The sequence below is a fragment of the Apium graveolens genome, chromosome 4 (genome assembly GCF_009905375.1).
Source record: "Apium graveolens cultivar Ventura chromosome 4, ASM990537v1, whole genome shotgun sequence".
Taxonomy (NCBI): domain Eukaryota; kingdom Viridiplantae; phylum Streptophyta; class Magnoliopsida; order Apiales; family Apiaceae; genus Apium; species Apium graveolens.
The window spans coordinates 215,333,702-215,342,238 of NC_133650.1; the positions used below are offsets into that span (position 1 = coordinate 215,333,702).

The 8,537-nt window shown below is 37.4% G+C and overlaps 1 non-coding gene across 1 annotated transcript; it reads left to right on the forward strand.

Moving 5' to 3' along the window:
- The first annotated feature begins 5,402 nt into the window (after positions 1 to 5,402).
- LOC141722927 (small nucleolar RNA R71) lies at positions 5,403 to 5,509 on the forward strand. The gene has a single exon (XR_012575923.1). It is a non-coding gene; the product is annotated as a small nucleolar RNA R71 (small nucleolar RNA).
- Positions 5,510 to 8,537: the final 3,028 nt, after the last annotated feature.

The following is an 8,537-nucleotide window of genomic DNA, read 5'->3' on the forward strand; positions in this document are numbered from 1 at the left end:
ACTTGGCGAGATCTCTCTGACGGTAGATCCACTATTTACTTATTACATTCTTATCTGAGTTGAGTTAAATCCTCGAATATACAAATAGGCCTATGACATATGACTTACACTACATATAAGCCCCTGATGTACATGGACCCTCAAAATCATCAAATTCTACTAAAATCAGGATTCTGAGAGTGGCCGTGCTATTTTTTGGCAGAAAGGCGGGGCAGCCGCGCTGATTTTGGGGGCGGCCGCGCCTGACTTCTGGACTTTTCTGCAGTTTCTTCTTTTGGCCGTATCTTGAGTTCTGCTCGTCAGAATTAGGGGATTCAACTGCCCACGCGAAACTAATGAGATTCTCTTCAATTTGAGAATGACCTAGACTTCCAATTCTTAGCGCTTTTTAGCATATTTCCTTGAAAAACTCGTTTCTTCATTTAACTGATGCCTGGAATGCAATAACACAAAAACATATCAAAAATACCAACAACTTGAGTCCAAGACACCAACTTAAGCCTGTAATGAAGTGTTCCAAATAGATATAAAATTCACTTATCACAACCCCAAACTTGAATCGATGCTTTATTAGGGCGAAAACACGCGCTAAAATACACGCAAGTATACGCGTTCACAAGTAGTATAAGATATAAATCAGATTCATTCCCACAGAGACTGGTTTATGTTAAGTTCAATTTATGCACCTATAAAACAATGTACGGTTATCGCTCAATGCTAAGACAAATAACAAATTGGGTTTTGATTAAACTAAGAGATTATACTAAATAACATTAACTAAGAGAAATGAGGTTGAATTACTATATATGACAAACATGGGATTCTAACTTCATTAAATACTTCATTTAATAGCCTTATTGTTCTTAACCTTAGCATGTAATGGTGATGACACTAATCAGATAACACGAAACTAGTAAACGCCAACTTTCGTTGTACGAATACCCTACTACCAAGCATCCACAAGAGAGATAGAAGTTGAATAGACACCAATTATACTTAGTCCTTATATATTTATAAGAATTGAAAACATAACGGTTTAATGCGCAAGTTATCTATCGTGATTACATAGGGCAAGTAAGATGGTTAAAATTACCTACTAATCATGCATAACAAATACATTAACCTATGCTAGCATGGCAAGTTCTAAACCTCTATATTCACTGTCGCTTCAATAGAGATTAACACGCTATCTTATATGTTAGCTACGCACATAAGACGAATAAGCACAACCAATACTAGGATATCAATCAATCACCACACACCAAGATATCAAAACAATTAACTATTGAAATCCATAAGTAAATCTGCTAGAATCCCATGACAACGATTAGTTCATAATCAAACTCATCGTCACCATGGGTTCCAATAAAAGCATGGTATAAACAAGGTCTTAATAAACTGAATAATAATCAAAGTACGAATAAGCGAGATCTAGGTTCAACAAGAACGAAAACGAGCATCTAAAGTTACAACTAATTCAAAGAATCACAAGTTGAAAATAAGATCTTCTTTTTCGGAGTTGTTTTGTGCTTCTAGGTCTTCTCCTTCGTATCCCAATCTTCCCGGATGATGAAAACCCTTTTTTTAAGTAATATAAGCCCATATTGGACCTGGACCCTTAAAATCGTCAAATTCCTCTCAAATAGGGTTTTTCAGCGAAATCAGCCGCGCATCAGCACGCGGTCGCCTGGCACCAGCACGCGGGCGCCTGCAGCCTTTCTGGAAAATTCTGATGAATCTTATTTTGCCCATAACTTGAGTTCTACTCATCAGAATTAGACGATTCAACTGTCCACGCGAAGCTAACGAGATTATCTACAACTTGACAATGGTCTAGGCTTACAATTCTGATCACTTTTTATCATATTTCCTTTAAAAGCTCTTTTCTTCATTTAACTGATACCTGAAATGCAATAACACAAAAACACATCAAAATACCAACAACTTGAGTCCAAAACACCAATTTAAGCTTGTAATGAAGTGTTCCAAGTGGATATAAAATCCACTTATCACAACCCCAAACTGGAATCGATGTTTGTCCTCAAGGATAAACAGACTCAAAACTACAAAACAAACCTAATGCATGGATGCAACTACGTGAATGCAACTAAATGATAATGCAATCAATCCCCTCAGAATAACCATAACCAAATGAATAAGCCAATGCCTCTAAGAATGCAATGACTTAAAATAGAGTTCGAATAAATCCCACAAACCAACTCACAAACCAGAAACGTGCGTGTGTTGAATGCTTAACAGATATCTCTCGATACTAGATCAATAACCATAACTTATCTATCATCGAAATAATCAAAAGTTTATAAACAGAATAGAAAATAAACATATTATGACTCACAACACCTCCTTTCTACTAGAGTTATACAAGGATTCACACTATTATTAAACACATAACAAAGATGCTTATTTGACCGTGCAATGAATGAGGTCCCAAAAGACTTATGTAATAATACCCATGTAGCGAGCATTCGGTTAGCGGATCCCAGACTATAAAAGCCTTAGGTCACTAGGCACAAAGTCCCCTAGAACTTAATAACTCGAGTATTAAAGGGCTCAGTCTTGATCAATTATGCATAAACACGTACTTTTTTTTCTTCTTTTTTTCTTTTTTTTTCTTTTTTTCAATAATTTCTGAATGAGTGCGTTTCGCTCCATCTCATTCAACCCTAGACTACTCATAAAAATATGAGCCGGCTACTAGCCATTTGACGCCTAGCCTTACAACAACTAGCAATGAAATCCAAGTTTTTCTCCAGATAAAAAAAATCAGTGTTTTATGTCATTATGAGAATATCACAAATTCTAAATATAACCAAGTGATTAAATCTTAACAAAAAACAAGTATGATCATGATCTAGATTAAAAGCAACCCTATAAGACTTTGTGAAAATATTTGTTTCTAGCATGCAAATCAATTCATTAGGACTTAAACATTCCTCTATTCGTCATCACCACACTCAAATCAACATCAACTTATCAAATATCATAGTTCATCTTAAGGGATCATGCTAAATATGCATGCAAATACAACTATATGAAATCTTATAAAAACAAACAAATATGTCCTAAATGAACAATCATGCAAAAATATGAATGAACTACAACTAAACATGCAATATGAATCTATATGAATCTATATGGACACACACACACTACTAATCCTTACATTATCACCCCCAAACTTAAAATTTTCAATGTCCTAATTGAAGGTAATAATAAGGATTTCAGGCATACCTAGTCGTCGGAAAGATCACCCTCCTCGGGTGGAGGATCAGGTGGCCAATCAACCTCGACACCGGTGGCTCGGAAAATAGTGCCCAAAGTCTGTGTCAAATCTGCAGCAAAATGACGGTGAATATCGTGCATGGCCTCTATACACCTAGTTACTCGCATGTACTGCTCATCACCAACATCAGTCCTATCGACTACCTGCTGCAGATGAGAAGAACCCTCTGTAGGCACTGTAGGATTCGTTTGGCTACCTTCTACATCATCAAAAATATTTCCCAAGCCCTTATCATGTGGTGCACCTAAGAATGCATAACTCAAGTAATCTGGTAGTGGGTGAAACTCAAGTGTGGAAACATCTTCAATAGACGGCTCGAGACGCTCCTGAGAAATTTTCAGCTCTGCTAACCCAAGAGAATCGAATGGCATATCCCACTTCCTCTTCCACGGAAGTGCATCCAAAACCTGCAGGTGCTCTGCTCCTTCTTCATCTTCAATAACTGATTCCCCTATTAAGGATCTCTCTAAGGTATCTGACTTTGGCAATTGCTCAAGCTCCGAATTCACGACAGAGTCTACCCACTCTACTTTAAAGCACTCCTCTTTAGCTGTGGGTAACTTTATTGCCTTGAACACATTAAAAGTGACCTTCTGATCATGAACCTTCATCGTAAGCTCTCCTTTTTGTACATCAATCATAGTTCAACTAGTAGCTAAGAATGGTCTCCCCAAGTTAATGGGAATCTTCTTATCCTCCTCAAAGTCAAGAATTACAAAGTCAGTAGGGAAGAAGAGTTTATCCACCTTGACCAAGACATCCTCCACTATACCTCGTGGATAAGCGATGGAACGGTCAGCTAGTTGCAATGACATGTATGTTGGTTTCGGATCAGGCAGACCAAGCTTCTTGAAGATTGATAAGGGCATCAGATTGATGCTAGCTCCTAAATCACATAAATACTTGTCGAACGACAAGTTTCCGATGGTGCAAGGAATAGTGAAGCTTACCGGTCTCTAAGTCATCGAGCTTCACTTTTTGAGAGAGAATACCTTTCATAAACCTCGCATAGCTAGGCATCTGTTCAAGAGCATCAGCGAAAGGTATGTTGATATGAAGTTTCTTGAACACCTCCAAAAACTTCTCAAACTGCTTATCCAACTTTTTCTTCTACAGCCTCTTAGGAAAAGGAGGTGGAGGATAGATCTGTTTCTCTCCTGTATTACCCTCAGGAGGAGTGTGTTCCACAGTAGTCTTCCATGGTTCCACCTCTGCTTCCTTCTGCACTTCTTCTTCAGCCACAACTGCATTTTCTGAAACTTGAGATTTTTCAGGCTCTTCATCTTGCTGAATTTGGGGGCTTGCGACCTTTCCAGACCTTAAGGTGATGGCGTTCACCTGTTCTTCAACTTCCCTCTTACCTGGATTTGTTTCTGTATCACTAGGAAGCGTTCCTGGTGGTCGATTCAATAAGGCATTATAAATTTGCCCTATTTGGTTCTCCATAGTCTTGATAGAAATAGTCTGGCTTTGGCATATAAGAGCCTAGTTTTTGCACATATGCCGCAACTCCTCAAATTCAGCTTTTTCATTCGAAGATAGACATGCACCATGAGTTTGTTGTTTTGGTGTAATTTGTTGCTGAAAACTAGGAGGGTTGAATAGCTTATTTCCAAACTGCTGGACTGGCTATTGCATCGCATTCTGATTGTTGCTCCAGCTGAAGTTAGGATGATTCCAGTTGTCAGGATGGTAAGTGTCTGGAACTGGTTGCTCCGATCTCTGAAAGTTGCTCACAAACTGAGCCGAGTCACTAGATATAGCGCATTGTAACGTCACATGTGGACCTGCACACAGCTCACAAACACTAATTATCTGCTTAACACCATAATTAGCCAGATAATCGATCTTTATAGGCAACGCCTTTAGTTGAGCAGTGATAGCTGTAGCTGTATCCACTTCAAGAACTCCTACTACCTTGCCATGTGGACATCTCTTGGTTGGATACTGATATTCATTAGCATCCATCAGTTTAATTAGATCATAAGCTTCCTCATAGCTCTTTGCCCATAATGCTCCTCCTGATGCTACATCGAGCATGGGTCTGAACTGTGCTCCCAACCCATTGTAAAAACAATTGATGATCATCCAATCAGGCATTCCATGATGAGGATACTTCCTAAGCATCTCCTTGTAGCGCTCCCAAGCTTCACAAAAAGATTCTCCCATTTGCTGCACAAATTGAGTAATAGTGATTCTGAATGCAGCTGTCTTCACCATAGGGAAGAATTTAGTGAGAAACTTTTGAGCAAGATCTTCCCAAGTAGCAATCGAACCAGCTGGTAGAGAGTGTAACTAGCTCTTAGCCTTATCCCATAGAGAGAATGGGAAAAGTCTCAGCTTAATAGCATCTTCAGAAACACCAGTGAACCTGAAGGTGTCGCAGATCTCTATGAAATCCCTAATGTGCGTATTGGGTCTTCTGTTAGAGAACCCCCAAACTGGACTGAATTCTGTACCCATTGAATTATACCAGGCTTGATCTCAAAGGTATTAGCTGTGATAACTGGTCTGACAATGCTAGATTGAATGTCATTGATCTTGGATTGAGAAAAATCCATCAAGGCTTTTGTTCATCCTGCTGGATCTCCCATTGTAATGAGTACCTGAAACACAAACAAATAAACTGTGAAAGTAAAAGAATCCGAGTCAGTGAACTTTAACGACCGCTGATGACAAGCACATAAACTAAAAATTAACATTGAGTCCTCGGCAGCGGCGCCAAAAACTTGTTAGGGCGAAAACACGCGCTAAAATACACGCAAGTATACGCGTTCGCAAGTAGTATAAGATATAAATCAGATTCATTCCCACAGAGACTGGTTTAGGTTAAGTTCAATTTATGCACCTATACAACAATATACGGTTATCGCTCAATGCTAAGACAAATAACAAATTGGGTTTTGATTAAACTAAGAGATTATACTAAATAACATTAACTAAGAGAATTGAGGTTGAATTACTATATAGACAAACATGGGATTCTAACTAGGAATAGTTAAACATGGGATTCTAACTAGGTTGAATTACTAGGAATAGTGAGAAGTTTATATGAAATGGGAAAGTGTGAAGAAATTTTTGCGGAGTTAAAGGAGAGAATGGTCACAACACCTATTTTATCACTTTGAGAGGATCAAGAAGATTTCATAGTCTATAGTGATACTTCTCTTAAGGGAATAGGATGTGTGTTGATGCAATACAATAAAGTTATTGCATATGCATCTAGACAACGGAAACCTTATGAACAGGAGTATCCTACTCATAGCTTGGAACTAGCAGTAGTAGTATTCGCTTTGAAAATTTGGAAATTATTACATGTACGGAAAAAGGTGTAAGATCTATACGGACCATAAGAGTTTGAAGTACGTAGTCATAAGGAAAAGTAAATGTAGTGGCAAGCGATAAGCAAAAAGGAGAAAGTAAACATAGAGACTGCACTGAAAGAATTACCTATGGAATTTCAGAAGTTGGAGTTGGAAGTCAGATATATGATCCAAAGGAAGCAAGGATGGATAGTATGACCTTTCAGTCAGAATTGTTAAGAGAAGATAAAGAGATGTTAAAAGGAGATAATGGATCAGGATGTTAACAGTTTAGTGAGAGGAAATTTATGCACTTAAAAGAATGATCATAGTATCCTCAGATTTTTCTTTTAGAACTTGGATGCTACGAGTGGCAGAATTAAGGAATGAGATCCTAAAGGGAATTCACAATCCTAAGTATTTAATCCGTTCAAGAAATGCCAAAATATACAGAAGTTTAAAGAAGAATATTGATAGCCAGATATGAAAAGGAAATTTCAAAATGGATTAGGAGGTGTTAGGAATATCAAAGAAAGAAGGCAAAGTGTCAAAGGTCTAATACATTATTACAACCATGAGAGATGCAGAATGAAAATAGGAGTATATTACTCTGGATTTTATAGTCAGATTACCAAGAACAAAAGCAAACCACGATGCTAATTGAGTTAGGGTGAACAAGATGGCTAAATCAGCTCATTTATTGCCCATTAATGAAAGATATTCACTGGATATGTTGGATCGCGTGTATTTGAAGGAAATAGTAGTTGTCATGGAATCCCTGCGTTATGGTATCAAATCAAGATCCACGATTCAATTCAAGATTTTGCAAAAGTTTTCAAGAATGTTAGGCACCAAGTTAAATATGAGTACAGCTTATCGTCCGCGGACTGGCGACCAAGAGAGAGAAAATGATCCAAACAATTGAAGGCACGTTACGTATTGGTGCCATTGATTTCAAAAGAAATTAAGACGAGCATTTGCCCTTAGAAAACATTCTGGAACTGTTATCATGCCGGTATCGGAATGCCTCTCTACAAAACTCTTTATGAACGTAAATGTCGATCACCAGTTCATTGAGATGAAGTCGGCAAACGTGAAATACTTGGACTAGAGTTGCTACAACAGGTAAAGGAAGCTGTCGAGAATATTTAGAAAAGGTTAAGTGCCACGCAGGAATGTTAAAGGAAATGTGTAGATCAAGCTAGAAAGGGTACGGAATTTGAAGAAGAAGATTTAATATTCTTAACAACGTTACCGTGAAAAGGGATCACCGAAGATCGAAAAAGGAAGGAAGGTTGAGTCCGAGATACGTTGGACCTTTTGAAATTTTGAAATGTGTCGGTAAGATAGCATACGAATTGGCGTTACCCCGCATGTGTAGCATATTCATAATGTTTCTATGTGGCAATGTTAGAAAAGTATAATCTAGAATTCTAGACATGCGATAGAATATGAGCCGATAGAACTTCAGGCAGAATTATTCTATTTTGAGAATGCAATAGGGATCATAGAAAAGAAAGAGAAAGTGTTAAGAAAGAAAGATATAAAGTTAGTAAGAATATTGGGGAAACCCAAGGGTTGACAGGACAACCTAGGGTTCAGAAAGTGATATACGTGAAATAGTGCCCTGAGTTATTGCTTAAGTGATTCTGAGGACAGAATCTTTAAGTGGGGAAGGATGTAATATCCGGTATATGACGTGTAATTATTTTTGTTAATAAATAAATATTATGTGAGTATTACATGAATTTTTGGTGAATTATCCAGTGAAGTGGTATCTGTGTTTGGATATGTAAATATGATATAATTTGAGTATTTTAATTTTTATATGGTCAAAATAAAATTTAGATAATTGTCATATTTTTCTATTAATTTTAATGTTGATTTATGATTTTATAAATTATTTATGGATTTAATAAATTATTTTTCCG